Below are 22,978 nucleotides of genomic sequence, written 5' to 3'. Positions count from 1 at the left end.
AGGAACTGTATGCTTAAAAAGAAGTCTGTATAAGACCATAAATAACGATTGAGCTTCCTCTCTGTTCTGGAAAAAAAATTCCAAAGTAAAAGCATTATGTGACCATCTTGAAACAGAGAATGCTAGAGTAATTATTAACCAGGAAGGATGGTGTATAGAAATTCTGCCAGGCCACTCCCAACTACTATTTACTTAAACATACACTTAAAACACACTGGCAGCTTTTACTGGCCATATTTACTTCTGGTATAGATGGTATAGAACTGTAAATAAAAGAACAATGTGTGTGTGTGTGTGTGTGTGTGTGTGTGTGTGTGTGTGTGTGTGTTTTGAGAAAAGCCAAAGTTTATCAAATTTGAACGTGAATCTCGAATGCTGTGGTCAAAATAACCATTAGCATAACTTGCCATCCAGCACATTAATTCTAAGCTGGGAAAGGAGGCTACAATAGTGAGAAAGAAATTCAGATTCACCGTTTTAGGCTGTGGTAAGGCTAACCCACTTTGTTTTGTCAATGAAGTAATCAGAAAATGCCCATTACACAGAGAGAAGTGTACACAAAGTTATGGCTGTACAGTCGTTGTCTTAAATGATGCTCTGTGTGATCAGAATCACTATCATGACAGCCCTGTGTCTTTTCCATAAACCTCAAATCCAAAGCCATTTCCACTGCAGTATTTTACATCTAAGATTAATAGGGAATATCATGCCATTATGCTTGCTGGACTTACTACACATTCATGACTTTTAGTCACAGTCTGTCCTGTGATGTTCAGCTTTCCGGGTCTGTCTGTTAATTACTATTTCTTCTTTCCCCACATTAGGTTTTCCAGACTTTGGTGACTAAGCACAATGCTCCTATCCATTATCTATTTGTGGAAGTAGAGATGCTTTTTAAAACCAATGTCACCTCTTATGTTGTGTGATTTAGAAGGAAAAAAATGAGCTTATGAGCTTCAAATACACTTTGTCCCTTTCTTCCCAAAGACTAACCTTTTAACTACAGACCGCTTTTCCCTGCTGAGTGTATGTGTGAATCATGGAGGCAGAATCCCAGTCCACTGATTCTTGAGTTGCATGTACTCTTGGCCTAGCCCAGGCAGGTACCATCTGACATCTGTCAGACACTGCTTTTGTTGTCTGTGCTAAAAAATGTCTGCCCACCAGGCAGCTCTGTCTCTCCTGGGCACAAGTGTCACAACCACTTGTTCACTACTGAATTGGCCAGGTGTCAGCACAATTGCTGGGCATTTATGCTGCTTTCATGGCTGCCAAGTCCTACTGGCACTGCCTGCCAGGCACCACACTGGACCATCTGGCACTATGACTTCTGCTTTCTTTTTCCACGAGCTTCTGGAAAATAAGGCACAGAAGCTTAAGCCTCACCTCTGGTGCATGGAGAGGATAGCCCCCTTCCACTGCACCCTTTAATATAATACATTGATAAAGAGAACTAAGTGCCATGTTCCTTACTCAATTCTCTGAAATTTGATCATTTCCTAACCAAGGTTCTGTTTCTGCATGAGATTGAAATATGAGTTTTTGGGATTTGGAGATGATTTGAAATGAGCAATAAAACTTACAGGAATCACTGATGTGTGGAAGGTGGAAAAGAGCAAATAAATCATGTCAGTGCCTTCTGAGGGTCAGGGTCCCTTACAGACCCTGAAGAAGACTAAGTCATTTATTAAACATTACAGAAAGCAAACAGCAAGCAAGTGTAGGAAACATAACCAGGAAGTCATGATCTAGGCGCCAGTCTGATCTGTAAGGAACATTGATGTGTAAGCTAGAATGTGGGCAAGCAGAATAGAACGCAGAAAATGTGATTACAATGATCTGCAAAATAAGAAAAAACTTGCATGAATTCATGATATATCTTTTGTTGTTCTTGCTTTGAGACAGAGCCTCACTATAGAGCTCACTGTCTCTATCCTCTATCCAGGATTCTGGGTGATATGAACCAGCATGTCTAGCTGAGTTTGACATTTTGATGTGTGTTCATTGTGACATGCTCACCAATTTGTTCATTCCCTTGTGCTTTCTGGAATGAGTTGGCTAAGCTGGCCTTGGAGGGAAAATGTGGAAGGACTTTCAGGTTCCAAAGCAACCTTGGGAGGACATTCATGCGGTCACATGGTGGTAACTGGGAGGAGTTAAGCACCTAAAACTGAGGGGTGAGAAACAAAGTAAAGGTCTTGGTGAAATACTGATGGGTCCACAGCAGCTACACACACAGGCTCTCCTTTTGTAGACATGCGTACCTCCAATTCTAGTTATCTCCCTGTTTCAGCTTCAAGAATGCTGGAGTTACACATGATCTCCATCATGCCTGCCAAATCTCTTTGTTTCCAAACCGAGAACCAAAAAATTCCTGTCTCCAGCAGGGTGAAACAAGCCTCTCAATAATTCCTTCACTTGTAGATCTAATCTTTGTCTGAAGTGTGTGATATTAACCCTCAGACTCTATCGACCAACTTTTAATTTTGTAAAGATGCACACCTGTGTGGGGGTAGACACATCCATGACCAGCGCACTATTTGTATCCTTCTGCATCTAATCCATTTCATTCACTTTTTAAGTTTTGTACTATTACTTTGTTTCTCTATGTGTTGGGAGGTTTTTTGGCTGATGTGCTTGCAGAGTCAGAAGGAGTATAACAGGTGTCTGCTTGCCATTCTCCACTCTATGACATTATGACAGAGTCCTTTACGGAATCTGGAGTTAGGCTAATGGTTAACAAGCCTCAGTGGTACTCCTCTCCCTGCTCCCCAAAGCACTGGGGCTGCAGGCACACTCATGACTATGCCTAGCTACTTACGTGATTTCTAGGGAAAGCTGTTTCCTTGTAATATACAGCAAGGGCTCCTACCATGAAGCCATTTCCTCAGCCCTCACTTGCATTTTGAGATGACAATATTGATTTTTTAATTATCTGTATTATTTTTGAAATTATAGTATGATTATATCATTTCTCTCCTCCCTTAATCTTTACATATACCCCTCTGTGCTCATTTTCAAATTCATTGCCTCTTTTAATGAATTGTTGTTACATTATATATGAGTGTATGTTTTCATGTGATATATTATTATTTAATGTAAATATAGCATATATAACTGTATATTGTTACATGTATGATATTGGCAATACTATTTCTCCAATTCTGAGCATTTCTTTTTCTTTTCTTTATTTTTTTCTTAATTTTTTTCTGGTAAGGATTTGTCTTCTTTAAATGATGGTTGGCTACCTTGTTCTTTAAGGACAATCATTCTGCCACACTTTTTAAAAATTTATGTATGTAATTACATTACAGCATGATCTCAGGTCCCTCACTCCTCTCTTCCCAGTCCACAGATGACCTCTGAAAGACTCTATCCACTGGGGTATCAAAGGAAATACTGATACTCATAGCCAAACTTTGGGCAGAGTGCTGGAATCCTATGGAAGAAGAGGGAGATAGAAAAACTTGAGGGGACAGGAACTCTACAAGGAAAAAAAACAGAGCCAAAATACCTGGGTCCAGGGAGGCCTGCAGAGACCAATACTCCAACTAAGGACCATGCATGGAGAGGATCTAGACCCCCTGCTCAGAGGAAGCTGATAGGCTACTCAGTTTCCATGTGGGTTCCCTAGTAAGAGGTACAGAGGCTGTCTCTGATATGAACCCAATGGCCAGCTCTTTGATCACCTCCTCTGGTGGGGGGGGGTGCAGCCTTGCCAGGCCACTGAGGAAGATGATGCAGCCAGCCTTGATGGGACCTGATAATCGAAGGTCAAATAGAAGGGGAGCAGAACCTCTCTTATCAGGGGACTCAGCAAAGGGCATTAGTGAAGAAGAGGGAGGGTGGGTGTGACTGGAAGGAGACAAGGGAGGGGGCTGTAGCAGGCATACAAAGTGAATAAATTGCAATAAATAAATATATAAATAAATTAAATTTAAAACTTTCAAAGGACATGCATTTAGCGTTTAATTTCTGTGCTTTTAAAAATAATGGAGATAGTAACAACAACACACAACCAATCTCCAACTGTAAACTCTCTTCACTTTCATTTTTACCATTCAGTTCTTTACAATATGACTGCTTTCTTCCTAGCTCCATTTCTTTAGAATTAAAAAGAAAAGAAAAAAAATTCTGAAAGCACTGAAGCATAAACATCACTAATTCATAATTTGAAGGAAATATTTCACCTGGATGGTAGCCTAAGTATTCACATTGAAGAAACTAGACAGCTTTTCTGTCTTCATCCCTTCAGGTTTTGGTTTATATTAAATGCTGTTGGTTTTGTTTCTTGTTAATGTTCTTCATCCATCCTCTTCCTATAATTTAGAATTCAGCTCCACCTCCTTAACAAAGACTAGTTTCCCTTAATGGCTGTTTTGGTTGCTTTTCAGTGCTTTGATTAAATAAGGGTTCATTTTGCACATACGCATCATCATAGTGAGAGCTCTGTGGTAGGAGCTAGACACAGCACAGTCACATTCAGGAAGCAGAGAAAGCGGAACGTTTTATTTCAGCATGATTTCCCTTTGTATATAGTATGGGATGCTAGTGCATGCAAAGCGTCACTCACACTCTGGGGAACTTTCCTTCCTCAGTCAGCCTAATCTACATAATTCCTCATTGGCATTCCCATATATTTGTTGTCAGGTGATTCTAGACACAGTAACTCTGACAATATAAATCATCACAGTTGGCTATCCTTATAGCTATTATTCCTGTAGTTATTATGATGTATCTCTCTCTTTGGATTATTGTTTAAATGTTGAAAACTTTGAAATCCATGTCTTCATTTTTATTTTCTATGGGGGACATAATTTTTAGGAATTCAGTTTTATCTATTTGTATGTTAAGAAACTCCTTCAAGTAAGTCTTCATTGTTGGAGACACAAGACCCAGCGATCCCAAAATGGATCAAATCTGAAATCTCATTCCTCAGAACCAGCTTTTATAGTACCAAGAGGTACCAATGGAGGAAACAAATGATAGTCTTATACAGCTATGACTCTCATGAACTACAACAACAACCATCATGAAACGATAACCCTAAAGGTGCAATAATGGCACATATATTTTTGCAGTAACCAATAGCTCTCTAATTAGACATAATGCCTGATCAAAAAGAGAGAAATCATGCCTTGTAGTGGAAACCTATCCAACTACCCAGGGCTAGTGAATATTATGACTTATGCCTAGATTGGGAAATCCCCTCAAACCACCCGGAGTCCGATTCATATATGAGAAAGCAAAGACCCATTCTTTGGGCATAAGCTCAGACTCTTAGACTTCACCAATGCAGTGGAGCCTTACCAACAGCCCAGAAGAGCAGTTAGGCAGGGATTTTTATTGAGATATAAGCAAGGATAGGGAATTTCCAGCTTAGCAGTTACATGATTGGGGGACATTCAGCAAAAGCAGACTTGTTACAAAATGATTGGCTAACTAACATTGAGCAAGCTATCTATAGACCTCAGGAATGTTAAGCACTTTTCTCTTAGCCTTTCATTGGCTCTGTCCAGAAGCAGTTTCGGCCTGAGACAATTTGTGGCTTTTCCAGTAATTGCATGAGTATCCCAGGGAAACATAAATTCAGGCCTACACATTCTGAGGAGAATCTGAGGCCTGTCATGGAGTCTGTTAGGCCTCCTTAAATCTTGGGCCTTTCAGTGAGGTCATGTATCTTGTGGGATAAGATAAACTGCCCCTTTAATAAGACAATATAATTTCTAACTTCATAATAAATGTTTATCCTTATAACTACAGATAAGTTTAGCTCTCACTGAACCACAACCAACAACTTCTCATTGCAACAGAAGGAGACCATTACAGAAAGTCACAATACATCAAAATCCAGAGAACAAGTCATCATATGATACTAAGCCTCAAGTACTATATCTGCAATATAGATCTTGCTTCCAAGGCTCAAGAAACATCATGTAAAAAATTGAGGGGAGAATTTCTAAGAACCAAAGGACCAGTAGGATCTCATCTCCAAAAAATGTAAAGGAAGCTACACCTATTCAGTCTCCACTAAATGACTGATTAAAAAAGACCTCAACAAGCATGACACCAATAGGTAGAATTGCATGGAAGTAGGGCACCCAGCCCAGACAAGGTGCTTTTGGCAACCAGGAATTTTGAGAGCTGGAGAAATAAAAATTAGATGATGAGCTGAAGATAATACAATACATAATCCAGTATCAAGTGGTCAACCCTGAAATGATACACATAGAAGAAACATTATACAGACAGAACAAAAGAATTTGTTTTTGCATGTTTAGGAATATACACATATACATGAATATATGTAGCAGGAATTCAAGAAAAAATGCTATTAATTTGAGAAAAATCAAGGGGTGATATACATGGCTTAAAGGAAAGAAAAGATAAAATGATATGGTTAATGTGATATTTTAATTTAAAAAATTAAAAAATTGAAAAAATAAACTGTAAATAAAGCTATTAAAAGAAATGGCTATTCTGATTTTTCTTTGTAATTTTCTGAGTGATACTGCATTGCTGATTAAGTCAACACTCAAAAGGCCTGAATTAAATATTAAATTAATGAATCTTTTAACTTATAGAAGATAAGAGTATATACTTTATTTTCTTTTTTATTATTTTTTTTATATTATTCACAGATTATTTACTTTGTATCCCAGCCATAGCTCCCACTCTCATTCCCTCCCAATCCCACCCTCCCTCTCTCATCTCCTCCCTGCCCTATTCCAAGTCCACTGCTAGGGGAGGTCTTCTTCCCCTTCCATCTAACCCTACCTTATCAAGTACCTTCAGGACTGGCTGCCATGTCCTCCTCTGTGGCCTAGCAAGGCTGTTCCTCCATCGGGAGGCAGGGGAAGGTAAAGGAGCCAGTCATTGAGTTCATGTCAGAAAGAGTTCCTGTTCCCTTACTAAGGTACACACTTGGATACTGAGCTAACATGAGGTACAACTGAAAAGAGGTTCTAGGTTATGTCCATACACAGTCCTTGGTTGGAGACTCCTGGGACCTGATATATTTTGTACTTGTGGAGCTCCTGTCCTCTCCTGGGCATACTAACTAACTCTTTTATCATATGATTCCCTGCACTCTACCAAAGGTTTGGTTATGAGTTTCAGCATCTACTTTGATACACTGCTAGGTAGAATCTTTCAGAGGCCCTATGTGATAGCCTCCTGTCCTGTTTCTTGTCTTCTCCTGGCTTTCTAAGTGAGGATTGATCATCTTACTCCAGGTCCTCTTTCTTGTTTATCTTCTTTAGGTGCACATAATTTAGTATGTTTATCCTATCTTATAGGTCTATGTAAGTGAGTATATACCATGTGTGTCTTTCTGCTCCTGGGATACCTCACTCAGGATGATCTTTTCTAGATCCCACCATTTACCTGCAAATTTCATGATTTTTTTTTGTTGTTGTTTATAATTGCTGAGTAGTATTCCATTGTGTAAAAGTACCACAATTTCTGTATCCATTCGTCCATAGATGAACATCTGGTTTGTTTCCAGTTTCTGGCTATTACAGATAAAGCTGCTACAAAAATAGTTGAGCAAATGTTCTTGTGCACTTGAGCATCTTTTGGATATATGTCTAGAAGTGGTGTAGCTGGATCTTGAGGAAGCGCTATTCCTAAATGTCTGAGAAGGTACCAGATTGATTTCCAAAGTGGTTGTATATGTTTACATTCCCACCAGCAATGGAGGAGGCTTCCCTTTTCTCCACAACCTCTCCAGCATGTGTTGTCACTTGAGTTTTCAACCTTTGACATTTTGATGGGTGTAAGGTAAAATCTCAGGGTCGTTTTGATTTGTATCTCTCTGATGGCTAAGGATATTGAGCATCTCTTTAGGTGTTTCTCTGCCATTCTATATTCCTCTACAGAGAATTTTCTATTTATCTCTGTACCCCATTTTTAATTGGATTGCTTAATTTATTGCTTTTTAATTTCTTTAGTTCTTTATTTATTCTGGATATAAGTCCTCTGTCAGATATAGGGTTGATGAAGATCCTTTCCCAGTCTGTAGGATGTTCTTTTGTTCTGATGACAATGTTTTTTGCTTTACAGAAGCTTTTCAGTTTCATGAGGTCCCATTTATCGATTGTTGCTGCTCTTAGAGCCTGTGCTGTTGATGTTCTTTTTAGGAAGTTGTCTCCTGTGCCAAGCTCTTCCCCAATTTTTTTTTTCTAACCTATTTAGTGTTGCTGGTTTTCTGTTGAGGTCTTTGATTCACTGGGACTTAAGTTTTGTGCAGAGTGATAAATATGGATCTATTTTCATTTTTTCTGCATGTAGACATCCAGTTAGACCAGCACCATTTATTGAAGATGCTGTCTTTTTTCCATTGAATGGTTTTGGCTTTGTTGAAAATCAAGTATTCCTATTGGGTTTATTTCTGGGTCTTCTATTCAGTTCCATTGATCCCCCTTTCTGCTTCTATGCCAATACCATGCAGTTTTTATTACTATTTCTCTGTAGTACAGCTTGAGATCAGGAATGGAGACGCCTTCAGATGATTTGTTGTTTTACGGGATTGTTTTGGAAATTCTGTTTTGTTTTTTTTGTTTCTCCATATGAAGTTTACAACTTTTCTTTCAAGGTCTGTAAAGAATTGTGTTGGTATTTTGATGGGAACTGCATTGAATCTGTAGATTGCTTTTGGCAGGATGGCCACTTTTACTATGTTAATCCTACTGATCCATGAACGTGGGAGAGCTTTCCATCTTCTGATATCTTCTTCAATTTCTTTCTTCAGAGATTTAAAGTTTTTTTTTTTTTTTTCAAACAGATCTTTCAACTGCTTGGTTACAGTCACCCAAAGGTATTTTATGTTATTAGTGGCTGTTGTGAAGAGTGTTGTTTCCCTGATTTCTTTCTTGGTCCTTTTGTCTTGGGTATACAGGAGGGCTTCTGATTTTTTGGAGTTAATTTTGTATCCAGCCACTTTGCTGAAAGTGTTTATCAACTGAAGGAGTTCTCTGGTTGGATTTTTAGGGTCCTCATGTATACTATCATTTAATCTGTGAATAATAAAACTTTGACCCCTTCCTTTCTGAATTGTATCCCCTTGATCTCCTTTAATTTTCTTATTGCTTTAGCTGGGAATTCAAGTACTATGTTAAAGAGATATGGAGAGAGAGGGCAGCATTTTCTTGTCCCTGATTTCAGTGGGATTGATTTAAGTTTCTCTCCATTTAGTTTGATGTTGGCTATAGGCTTGCTTTATATTGCCTTTACTATTTTTAGGTATGTGCCCTGTATTTCTAATCTCTCTAAGACTTTAATCATGAATGGGTGTTGGACATTGTCAAATGCTTTTTCAACATCTAAAGAGAGGGTCATATGATTTTTCTCCTTTAGTTTGATTATATGGTGGATTACATTGATAGATTTCCATATATTGAACCATCCTTGCATGCCTGGGATGAAGCCTACTTGGTCTAGTGAATGATATCTTTGATGTGTTCTTGAATTCAGTTAGCAAGTATTTTATTGAGTATTCTTGCATCAGTGTTCATAAGAGAGATAGGTCTGAAGTTCTCTTTTTTTGTTGGGTCTTTGTGTGTTTTAGGTATCAATGTGACTGTGGCTTCATAGGATGAGGTTGGTAAAGTTCCTTCCGTTTCTATTTTGTGGAATAGTTTGAAGAAGATTGGAGTTTACACTTCCTTGAAAGTCTGGTAGAATTCTGCACTGAAACTATCTGGCCCAAGACTTTTTTTTTGGAGGGAAGACTCTTGATGGATGCTTCAATTTCCTTGGGGATATAGGGCTAATTAATCTTTCTACCTGATCTTGACTTAATTTTGGTAGATGGAATCGATCAAGAAAATTGTCCATTTCATTTAGATTTTCAAATTTGGTGGTATATAGTCTTTTGTAGTATGTCCTAATGATTGTTTTGATTTCCTCGGTGTCTGTAGTTATGTCCCCCTTTTAATTTCTGATTTTGCTGATTTGGATAGTTTCTCTCTGCCTTTTAGTTAGGGTGGCTAACAGGTTGTTTATTTTGTTGATTTTCTCAAAGAACCAGCTCTTGGTTTCATTGATTTTTTGAATAGATTTATTTGTTTCTAATTGAATGATTTCAGCCCTAATTTTTATTATTTCCAGCCTTCTGTTCCTCTTGGGTGTATCTGCTTCTTTTTTTTTTTTTCCCTAGGGCTTTCAGTTGGGCCATTAAGTTCCTTGTATGAGATGTTACAAATTTCTTCTTGAAGGCACTTAGTGCTATGAATTTTCCTATGAGTACTGCTTTCATTGTATTCCATAAAGTTCAATGTTTTATTTTAATTTTCATTGAATTCTTGAAACTCTTAAATTTCTTCTTTCCTTCCTTCCTTCCTTCCTTCCTTCCTTCCTTCCTTCCTTCCTTCCTTCCCTCCCTCCCTCCCTCCCTCCCTCTTTTCTTTCTTTCTTTCTTTCTTTCTTTCTTTCTTTCTTTCTTTCTTTCTTTCTTTCTTTCTTTCTTTCCCCAGTTGTCATTGAGTATCAAGTTGTTCAGTTTCCATGTGTGTGTAGGCTTTTTGCTATTTCCATTGTTGTGAGGTCCAGTTTTAGTCCATGGTGGTCAGATAGAATACAGGAGATTATTTCAAGCTCCTTGTATTTGTTGCGGCTCACTTTGTGACCAAATATATGGTCTATTTTGGAGAAGGTTCCATGAGGTGCTGAAAAGAAGGTACATTCTTTTGAGTTTGGGTTAAAAGTTCTATAGACATCTATTAGGTCCATTTGAATTAGGACCTCTAAGTGCCTTTATATCCCTACTTGATTTCTTTCTGGATGACCTGTCCTTTGGTGAGAGTGGGATGTTAAAGTCTCCCACTATTAAGGTGTTAGGATCTATGTGTGATTTAAGCTTTAATAATGTTTCCTTTACGAAAGTAGGTGCTCCTGTACTTGTGGCATAGATATTCAGAATTGTGATGTCCTCTTGGTGGATTTTTCCTTTGATTAATGTTCCTCCCAATCTTTTTTGATTAATTTTGGTTGAAAGTCTATTTTTTTTTAAATATTAGGATAGCTACCCAAGCTTGTTTTCTGGGTTCATTTGCTTGGAAAACATTTTTCCAGCCCTTTTACACAGCACTGAAGTAGTGTTTATTTTGTTGCATAAGTGTGTTTCTTGGATGCAGCAGTATGTTGGATCCTGCTTTTGCACCCATTCTGTTAGTCTGTGTCTTTTTATTGGAGAGTTGAGTCCATTGATGTTGATAGATAATAGTGACCAATGAATATTAGTTCCTTTTATTTCAGAATTGATGGTCTTACTGTGATTCATTCCTTGTTTTCTTTTAATTTTTGTTGGTAAATTATCTGTATTCTAATTCTATTTTTATGTCTTGCACCATTTTTTTCATTTGTTTAAATGTGGCTTTCTGTCTCTGTATGATGGCCTCTTTCTTTTGTTTGTTTCTTCTCTATATTCCACTAATTTTGCCTCTACTTGTCCCTCTATTTGTTTGGCTATATTTGCCTGTGTTTCTTTGAGAACTTTGTTCAGTTCCTCTTTCTTTACCTCCACCAGGGAGGCCAATTCTTTAAGAGATTTGTTTGTTTCCTCTTTAACTATCTGCATTTGCATGGCAATTTCTCTAAGAGATTCGTTTGTTTCCTCTTTATGTGACACTAATAACTGAATAAGCATATCTTTAAGGTTATTTTCCTGTGCTTCCGATGAATTGGAGTATCCATTGATTTGGGGTGTTGCTGGTGAAGCCATGATTTCCTGATTTTTGTTGGATGTGTTATTTCACAGACCTCTGACCATTTGCTTATCTGTAACCTTCACTGTTTGTTCTTGGGTTCTGCAGTTCAGATTGGTACAGTCTTTCTCTGGTGTCTGGAGAATTCTTCAGGGAGATGAGAGATGTCCAATGGTTTCAGCGTGTGTGTTGGGTCTTCAGCTGTACCTGTGAGAGGAAAGTCCGCAGGCGCAGAAGGACAACCACGAATAAGCATGTACATACACTTGCATGTGTGTAAAGTTTGCTTGAGGGACAAGGTGTTAGAGAATGTAGAGGCCTCCAGTGTGAGGGAGGGGCACTTTGTGTTCACCAAAGGGGTCGCAGTAGCTGAAGTTATCGCAAGCGCTGATGATCCTGTGTGCAAATTCCCTGAGTACATTAGTGGCCTACAGGCTACTGGTATTTGTCTCTAACTGAGCTCCAGGAGTTACTTGCCTGAACTCCACTGGTAGCTCCACAGAGCTGGGGCTTCCTTGTCCCAAGAAACCCTCTGTTTCCCACAATGGATGTGGGGGTGTGATATCTGGCTGTTAGCTTAGAAGCACCCTGGATCTGGGGCTCTGCAGGCACTTGGGGGCATACTCACTCTCTAACAGTTCAAATCATAAAGCACAGGGATTCCTCCTGTTCTCTACTGGCACGTTTGAACTGAATGATCTTCCTAAAGGAAGATTTTTTTATCCAGCTCTCAAAATTCCTTGGTTGCCAACAGCACCCTGTCTGGGCTTGGTGCCCTACTTCCATGCAATTATATCCATTAGTATCATGCTATGCAAAGTTGAACATGGTAGCTTTTTCAAGCACCCAGAAGGCTGAAGTAAGAGGATTTCTGATTTTGAAAATAGACTTGGCTGCAGGGTGAGAGTCTGTCGTGGAAATCCTAAAAATAAAAAAAAAGGAATAAAGAAAAAACAAACAAACAAACAAACAAACAAACAGAAGACCAAAACAAAACAAAACAAAACAAAACAAAAAACAAAAACCCAACAGTTTAAATGCTTATCAAGTTCTGGATGATTTTGCACATATCTGCTCTACAAACTCTTAACTCTACATCAGTTGAGTCACTATCATTGTCTTTGTTTTGTAAACGATGAAACTGAATGAAGAACAGAACAAAGTGAGCTTGTGGGTATTGGTGTTCAAGGGATAAGGGCAATGTCCTGCCTTCATTTCTCTTGCTTTGATAAAATACCCTGACACAAGCCACTTTAACTGAGCAAGGCTTTATTTGGCTTACAACTTCAGGTACAGTTAGGAACACAGAGAATGAATGAGTGAATATCAATTTCTTATCTCCTTTTCTATGCATTAATATAATTCAAGACCCAAGTCCAAGTGTTGGTATAAAGTTCTTGTGGAATGTATACAATTTACCCTTGATCATTCAAATGCTGATTTCTCTACCCCACTATAAGGTTTTAATCCAGACACTGTATTGTGATGCTTATTCTAACCATTACCTGTCTCAAGTTTGTGTAATTTCAATAAAATGGCTAGCCAATGCTGAGTATTGGAGAGAATAGGGTGGGACATCCTGCTCTGGAGAAAGAAGTGAGAGGGAGGAGTTAGAGAGGAAAGATCAGCAGGAGAAGTTTTGGAAGTATGAGGGATAAACTGGACCAAATGTATGACTAAAAGCAAGTATAATGTGGTAAATCTGAATGGGAGGAAACTATGTAGACCTGGTGGTATAGGATGGAGTAACTATTGTCCAGCACTATGCTCTGGGTTAATTAAATAAAGCCTAGTTTATGTGTGGTGATTTTGGTGTACAGCTGGTTAAATAACCACTGTTTAACTAAAAGGTAAATCAATAGTAAATATCAATATTCAAGAAAACCCAAGGAATGCAGTTTAAGGTCTGGGTCTTCCCTCATCAACTAATACAATGAAACCAGTATCCCAAAGACATGCACAGTGGCTGGCCTGACTAATGTAATCATTCACTGAGACTTTCAGGGATTCTGGATTGGTTGAATTGATCATTCCAGGAAAAAAACAAAAAACAAAAAACAAACAAACCTGTAATAAAATAACGTCAGGAAAATCAGAGGACTAAAGCACTTTTAAAAAAAATAATTATTTTTATTAATTATAGTTTATTCACTTTGTATCCCCTCCCTCCTCCCTTCCCTCTTCTCCACCTGTGTCCCTCTCCCAGTCCACTGAAAAGGGAGGTCCTCCTCCCCTTTCCTCTGATCCTAGTCTATCAGGTCTCATCAGGTGTGTCTGCATTGTTTCCTTCTGTGGCCTGGTAAGGCTGCTCTCCCCTCAGGGGAAGGTGATCAAAGAGCAGGCCAATCAGTTCATGTCAGAGACAGTCCCTGTCCCCATTACTATGGAGGCTACTTGGATACTGAACTGCCATAGGCTAACTCTGTGCAGGGGTTCCAGGCCATCTCCATGAGTGGTCCTTGGCTGGAGTATCAGTCTCAGAAAAGGCCCTGTGCCTAGGGTTTTAGGATCTGTTGCTGTCCTTGCAGAGCTCCTGTCCTCTTCAGGTCTTACTATCTTCCACTTCTTTCATAAGATTCCCTGTACTCTGCCCAAAGTTTGGCTATGAGTCTCAACATCTGCCTTAATACCCTGCAGAGTAGAGTCTTTCAGAGGCCCCCTGTAGTAGGCTCCTCTCCTGTTCCCTGTTTTCTCCCTCCTCTGATGTTCTTCTTCTTTGCCTTTCTGAATGGATATTGAGCATCTTAGCCAGAGTCCTCCTTCATAATTAACTACTTTAGGTGTGCAGATTTTAGTATGTTTATTCTATATAATATGTCTAAGAGCCACTTATGAGTGAGTATATACCCTGTGTGTCTTTCTGTTTCTGGGATACCTCACTAAGGATTATCTTTTCTAGTTCCCACCATTTACCTGCAAATTTCATGATTTCCTTGTTTTTTATTGCTGAGTAATATTACTACATTTTGGGAAAGAATCTTCACCAACCCTATATCTGACAGAGGGTATATATATATATATCTCAAGAAGTTAAACAGTAACAAATCAAGTAATCCAATTTAAAAATGGGGTACAGAGCTAAACAGAGAATTCTCAATAGAGGAATATCGAATGGCAGAGAAACACTTAAATGTTCAAGGTACTTAGTCATCAGGGAAATGCAAATCAAAATGACCCTGAGATTTCACCTTACACGCATCAGAATGGCTAAGATTAAAAACTCAAGTGACAACACATGTTAGAGAGGATGTGGAGAAAGGGGAACCCTCCTCCACTGCTGGTGGGAATGTAAACTTGTACAAACACTCTGGAAATCAATCTGGCACTTTCTCAGACAACTAGGAATAGCGCTTCCTCAAGATCCAGCCATACCACTCCTAGGCATATATCCAAGAGATGCTCAAGTACACAATAAGAACATTTGCTCAACCATGTTTGTAGCAGTCTTATTGGTAATAGTCAGAAGCTGGAAACAGCCCAGATGCCCCTCAGTGGAGAAATGGATACAGAGATTGTGGTGTATCTACACAATGGACTAAAGCACCTTTTGAGTGATTACATGTTAATAAAATCAAATACTCAAAAAGAATTATTAAATATGATACAGATGACTTTTTTGATAATTCTGCTTGAGTGAGCCAGGAAACATTTGCCTACGTAGGAATTAGAGTTGGATACCTAAATGTTAGGAGGAATGTGGGGATGTGAGGAAAGGCAGCAAAAAAGGAACTCAACCAGGCAAGAGTGCTGCTATGGTAAGACACAAAGCAGAAGTATTGGAGAGTAAGCCACACTTTAAAGATTTCTACTCTGCCTTCATCATTTTGCTCTCTTCTTAGTTTCACAGACGATATTGCTCAGGGGACTTATGTGATTATGAGTAGAAACCAGAAAAGACTGAGATAAATTGGTGGGTAAATGTAGAAGACCTTTGAAGTTTTTGAAAGTTATTGAAATCTGAGACAGAAGAAGGACTCTGTTCTAGTAAGAATATAAAGGATGCAATGCCTGGGGCATGTTGAGAAAGAAGAAATAAAGTAGGTTGGGCAGATGAGAAAATCAGCTTTCATAGAGACAAAAGAGAAGGCTTAGCCTTGGGGTCTGTTGATTCTGGTTATACCTTCATTCAAGTGCAGGAAGAAAAGCTCTTAGTGATGCTGAAACATGTATCTCAGGTGATCAGAGTCTTAGACATTTAGATGCAGATGTGATGAACCATTCCAGTGGAGAAGCCAATGCAGCAAACCAAATTTTTAAAATTCTTCCATATTTCAGACTAAGATCTTATTTTAAACAGACTTTTTAGGTACAATCTCTGAGTTTTGAAATTCAGTGCCTGCTTAAGATGTTTTTAGATGCTTTAAAAATATGGCCAAATGCAAGTACTTTAGCATATTGACAGTTAATCTTTTTGCCAACTTGACTAGAACAGAGTCAGCATGGAATCATGCCTCTGGATAGGATGATGGCACTTTCTAGAAAAGTTGACCTAACTAGAGTGAGTATCCTAGGTGTCAGTAACACAATCACATGGGTTGGGATCCTGTTTTACTGTGCTGCAAATAAAGGAGAAAATGCTATAAACACTAGAATTCATCTCTCTACATCCTGACGGAGAAGGAATGTGACTTGGCTCCTCTAGTGCCTGCCTACCCTGCCATGGTGACCATGCTACCTCTTAAACAATGAGTCTTAAGAGAGCCCCCTTTCCTTTACTTGTTCTTGTCTGGTATTTCACTAGTCATTAGGAAAGTAAGTATGCATAAACTTGACATTATGGAATGGGATTGTAACTGAGGATAAACCAGACCACATAGTTTCTAGATCTTTGAGACTGGTTTGTGGGAGGAAGTGGAAGAATTTAGAGCTGAAGGATAGAGTAGCCAGCCCTACAGTGCTGAAAGTCGAGATTCCTGGAACTTTCTCATAGGAATTTGGGAGAGTAGGATTCCAACAGAGATGTAGAATGGGGAGGTCCAACTCAAGGACAATGAGGGCTAATGAAGGTGTTGTGGGCTCTGTTTCTGGATTGGGATAGATGCTTAGGATGAAATATTTTGACAAAATTTCTGGCTTTAATTTGTTCAAGTCCTAAAAACTTGAGTGATGCTGAAATCTAAAATGATTAATACATTTTTTGGTGGTGGAACTTGCAAAACAAATTATTATTCAGGCTATGGAATGGTTACTTAGTGTTGCATTGCTCTTACTCAGATCTACAGAGGAAAATATAGAAGGAAGATGAAACCTGCATAGTGTGATGGAGTAAGGGACATGGACAAATTCAAGGGTGAAGAGCAAGAGAGTATGGAAGAAGCACCCAGAACTGTTGGCGAGATCAGTGTCACTACAGCCAGCATCCTGCTCTGTTCTGGAGCAATAGAAAAGTTGTCCTGGGCAAAGGATTTCATCTATCAAAGCCTCTAACTTGTGAAAATGCAAATTAATTTAAAAGAAGAGAAAGTCCTGGTTGAAAATGCCTCAGCTGAAATGTTCCCCTGCCTCCGAAAGGCTTGGAAAAAAGTGCTTAGGAAAGGGTTTCTCAGATTCAACCAAGGTGCACACAATGAAAAATTGTGGTAGAAAGAAGGCAAAGTATATCTCAAGCTGATAGCAAAATGGCAAGCATCACTGGCCTAGTGCTTGTTTTACACCATAGATGTCCCCTGAAAAACTCTACCTAACATTGGATTGAAGCAGATACAGAGACTCACAGCCAAATATTGGGCAAAACACAGGGAGTTTTATGAAAGAAGGAGGATAGAATGACCCAGAGGGGACAGGAGCCCCATAAGGATACCAACAAAGTGAAAATATCTGATCTCAGGGGTTCTGTAGAGACTGATGCACCAACTAGGGACTATTCATGGAGAGGACCTGGACCACTTGCTCAGATGTAGCCCACAAGCAACTCAGTTTCCATGTGGGCTCTCTAGTAAGGGGAGAAGAGACAGTCTCTGCCATGAACTCAGTGGCCAGCTCTTTGATCACTTCTCCTGGAGGGATGAGCTAGCCAGCCCACAGAGGAAGAGGATCCAGACAGTCCTGATGAGACCTGACAGGCTAGGGTCAGATAGTAAGGGAGAAGAACTTCCCCTATCAGTGGGCTAGGGGAGAGGTATGGGGGGAAACAGGAAGGGAGGGTGAGAGTAGGAAGAGATGAGGGAGGGGGCTATAACAAAGGTACAAAGTGAATAAATTGTTTAAAAATTATAATAACAATAAAACGTAAAATGTAAATTGTGTCCTAAAGGTTTGCACCATGTATTAGGACCAATGAAATGATAATGTGCACAGATTTTTATATGAAAGATGTTTATTGAATGGAGATGAAGAGAGAAAGAGAGAGAGAGAGGAGAGAGTGAGACATGATGGGGGAAGGGACAGGGTGCCTCAGAAGAGAAGAGAACAGAAGGGCGAGAGAGAGTAAGAGGGCAAGAGGGCAAGAGGGGAAGAGAGTGAAAAAGTAGCAGGTTGATCCTTTTAAAGAGAAAATTAACCATGCCTGCCAGGTGTGTCTACATGGTGGGTGACACCTGATGACAGCATAGGTTGTTAGGCAACCCAGAAGCAGGCTGCCTAAATACTAACATTCTTTCCTTTTTCTAAAATTAAAAAAATGAGGAGCTTGGGCTGCTTCTCATGTAAAGCAAGTTTAAATGGGTTCATTGGAAGCAGCTCTTGGTTGCCATGCAAGGGGGTAAGAGATAGAGAGGAAAAAATATATAATAGCAGCAAAACGTCCAGATTACATGGTTAAGAGGAAGAGGGGAAGCTCCTGCCCTGGAAATTCAAGGTAGATGGTGGAGTTGTCAGCCATGCACTGCAGCAAATAGTGACTGAGGAATGCGGGGAGAACCTGTAGCTACTTGTCCTGGGCCTGGAGCACACCATTTCAGCCTTTAGTTAACAATGAGTGAATAATGGGCTGAGATTCTCTTCTGGCTACTTCCTGTTGACACCGGAGGTGCTGTAGGGAGGTCAAAAGGATGAAATGCTGGCCAAGTCAAGGAAGAACAGGTTGTTTTGATGCTGTCCAGGGTCTATAAGAACATCCATGGCTGGGAGGGAAAATGTAGGTTCAGCTTGGTGGAAGTCAGTGAGGTCAGACTGGAACACCTGTGGTAGCTGCTTTCGCACTGTCATGGATATAGGAAACACCTGGGTTTGACAAGATACTGGAACATATATATAGGCAGAAGACAAAGTTAAGTAGGTTGTGGAGAAAATTCCTTTAGGTGTATGTTTAAAACTTTTGGAAAGCGAGAAAGAAATTAGGGAAACAACACCCTTCACAATAGCCACTAACCACATAAAGTACGTTGGGGCGACACTAACCAAGCAAGTGAAAGACCTGTTTGAGAAAAACTTCAAGTCTCTGAAGAAAGAAATTGAAGAAGATCTCAGAAGATGGAAAGATCTCCCGTGCTCATGGATTGGTAGGATTAACATTGTGAAAATGGCCATCCTGCCAAAAGCAATCTACAGATTCAATGCAATTCCCATCAAAATACCAACTCAATTCTTTACAGACCTTGAAAAAAAGATTCTCAGCTTCATATGGAGAAACAAAAAGCCCAGAATCTCCAAAACAATCCTGTACAACAACAGATCATCTGGAGGTATCTCCATCCCCGATCTCAAGTTGTACTACAGAGCAATAGTAATAAAAACTGCATGGTATTGGCATAAAAACAGAAAGGAGGATCAATGGAACCACATAGAAGACCCAGAAATAAACCCACACACCTATGAATACTCGATTTTTGACAAAGCAGCCAAAACCATTCAATGGAAAAAAGACAGCATCTTCAACAAATGGTGCTGGTCCAACTGGATGTCCACATGCAGAAAAATGAAAATAGATCTATATCTATCACCCTGCACAAAACTAAAGTCCAAGTGGATCAAAGACCTCAACATAAAACCAGATACTCTAAATCTGTTAGAAGAAAAAGTGGGGAACAGCCTAGAACTCATTGGCACAGGAGACAACTTCCTGAACAGAACACCAACAGCACAGGCTCTAAGAGCAACAATCAATAAATGGGACCTCATGAAACTGAAAAGCTTCTGTAAAGCAAAGGACACTGTCATCAAAACAAAACGCCTGCATACAGATTGGGAAAGAATCTTCACTAACCCTTTATCTGACAAAGGACTAATATCGAGTATATACAAAGAACTGAAGAAGCTGAAAAGCAGCAAACCAAGTAATCCAATTAAAAAATGGGGAACAGAGCTAAACAGAATTCTCTGTAGAGGAATATCGAATGGCAGAGAAACACTTAAAGAAATGCGCATCCTCATTAGCCATCAGGGAAATGCAAATCAAAACGACCCTGAGATATCACCTTACACCCATCAGAATGGCCAAAATGAAAAACTCAAGGGACTACACATGCTGGAGAGGTTGTGAAGAAAGGGGAACCCTCCTCCACTGCTGGTGGGAATGTAAACTGGTTCAACCACTCTGGAAGTCTATCTGGCGCTTTCTAAGACAATTAGGAATAGTGCTTCCTCAAGACCCAGCTATACCACTGCTAGGTATATACCCAAAGTTTGCTCAAGCACACAAAAGAGATATTTGCTCAACCATGTTTATAGCAGCTTTATTTGTAATAGCCAGAACCTGGAAACAACCCAGATGTCCATCAACGGAGGAATGGGTACAGAAATTGTGGTATTTTTACACAATGGAATACTACTCAGCAATCAAAAAGGAGGAAATCATGAAATTTGCAGGCAAATGGTGGGACCTAGAAAAGATCATCCTGAGTGAAATATCCCAGAAGGAGAAAGACAAACACGGTATATACTCACTTATATAGACCTATAAGATATGATAAACATAATGAAATCTATACACCTAAAAAAGATAATCAAGAGAGCGGACATGGGGTAAGATTATCAATCCTCGTATTGAAAGACAGATGGGATGCACATTAAACATTGACAGGAGTCTACTGAGCGCATTTGAAAAACTCTAACTAGCAGTGTTTTCAAAGCAAAGACTCATGACCAAACCTTTGGCAGAGTACAGGGAATCATAAGAAAGAAGGGGAGTTAGTCTGATGAGGAAAGGATAGGAGCTCCACAAGGACCAAACATATCTGGGCACAGGGTCTTTTCTGAGACTGACAGGCAACCAAGGACCATGTATGAATGTAACCTAGAACCTCTGCTCAGATGTAGCCTGTGGTAGCTCAGTAACCAATTGGTTTCCCACAGTGAGGGGAACAAGGACTATTTCTAACAGGAACTCAATGACTGGCTCTTTGGCCTCCCCACCCCCCAAGGGAGGAGCAGTCCTGTTAGGCCACAGAGGAGAGCTTTGCAGCCAGTCCTGAAGATACCTGATAAAACAGGATCAGATGAATGGGGAGGAGGTTCCCCCTATCAGTGGACTTGGCAAGGGGCACGGTGGAGATGAGGGAGGGAGGGACTGGGAGGGAATGAGGGATCAGGACACGGCTGGGATACAGAGTTAATAAAATGTAACTGATAAGAAAAAAAAAAGAAAGATCTGGAAGGGACAGGAGCTCTACAAGGAGAGCAACAGAAAAAATCTGGGCACAGGGGTCTTTTCTGAGACTGATATTCCAACCAAGGACCATACATGGAGATAACATAGAACCCCTGCATAGATGTAGCCCATGGCAGCTCAGTCTCTAAGTGGATTCCCTAGTAATGGGAACAGGAACTGTCTCTGACATGAACTCAGTGGCTGGCTCTTTGATCACCTCCCCCTGATGGAGGAGCAGCCTTACCAGGCCACAGAGGAAGACAGTGCAGCCAGTCCTGATGAGACCTAATAGGCTAGGGTCAAATGGAAGGGGAGAAGCACGTCCCTTATCAGTGGACTTGGAGAGGGACATGGGAGGAGAGGAGGGAGGGAGGGTGGGATTGGGAAAGGATGAAGGAGGGGGCTACAGCTGGGATACAAAGTGAATAAATTGTAATAAATTAAAAAATAAATTTTAAAAATTAAAAAAAAAACTTTTGGAAAGCAAACAGAGATAAAAGGGTAAAAGGTTTGGATCAAAGAGACTTGAATATGGGAACCTCCATTTACCTGAGGGAACTTCCATTTACCCAGTCACTGGCAGTAATTAAAAAGGCTTTGCTTTGGATTTGTCATCAAATTAAATTGAGGCCAAATTTGGTTACAGAAGTGTATAATATTAGAGGTCCTTAAAGCAGGCACTAGGTTTAGAAATCTGATTCTCCAGAAAACATCCCAGAGTAGAATCTGGAGGAATGGATGAATGGACTATTCCCACCGGGAAGGTAGGAGTCAGTGACCCATCAAAGTGTCCCAAGAGCAAGGTTTGACTCAGTAGATTGGTACAATCTGTTCCAACAACTCATCAGCATTGGCCAGAGACCAAGGGTACAGTTGCCTGTAGCAGACATTGTTTACCTAGTGCTAAAATTTTTGTAGATGAGTGAGAGTTGGAGGGAGAGAAACTGCTGGTAGAGGGAAAATCTTACCCAAGGGAGAAGAAAGTTCTAGATGGTTTGGATGTGGAGAGGGAGGAAGCGTTTGCACCAACCAGAAGTGAAAACTCACCAACTGGCTGGTGTTGGGTATATGAATGTAGCAATTTTTAGCCAGGAATTGATACCAACCAGAAGGGAAGACTCACCAATCAGCTGGTGTTGGATGTAGGAATGTAGCAATCAAGTAGCCAGAAACAGGAAGTTCCAAATCCAGGGAAAAGGGAGGAATCCCACCCTCTGAGATAGGCAATAGGTGCAGTACTTATCTGGAGCCCAGTGGACCTGAGAGGTGGATTCAGGTAGATTTCCTTCAGCTTACAAGAATTACTTTTAAGTTTTACAAAAGAGAGAAATCTTTAGACATATTATCATCACAATTGTAATCTGCCCTGAAATATACATTGTAGAAAAGGCAATAGACATACACATTTGTGTTAACAGCATAAGCATTCTTTAAGGTAGGCTCTGAAAAGGCAGAAGCCTTTCTTGAAGTAGAAGGGACAAAAGCTCACTTGATCTTAACCTTTAGTATGATTACATATTATGGAGATTTAAAGGTGTTTTAAAATCTTGAGTTTGAAAATATGATAGTGCGTTCTATAGTCGAATGTTTTTGTATTAGAGCTAGATTAATAAATCAGAGCTCTGTTGATAAAGGCCAAAGCTCTGGGCAGTCAATATAACAGTAGCAAAGCAACAGGAGGAAATATTAAGCATTTTTACCTATTTAGGATACCTTAAATCACCTTAGGCCTTGCAACCTTTATAAC

Source organism: Psammomys obesus, unplaced genomic scaffold (genome assembly GCF_907164565.1).
Source record: "Psammomys obesus unplaced genomic scaffold, mPsaObe1.curated_primary_1811, whole genome shotgun sequence".
Classification (NCBI taxonomy): domain Eukaryota; kingdom Metazoa; phylum Chordata; class Mammalia; order Rodentia; family Muridae; genus Psammomys; species Psammomys obesus.
The sequence above is the reverse complement of the archived record's forward strand: the minus strand, read 5'-3'. Positions refer to the sequence as shown.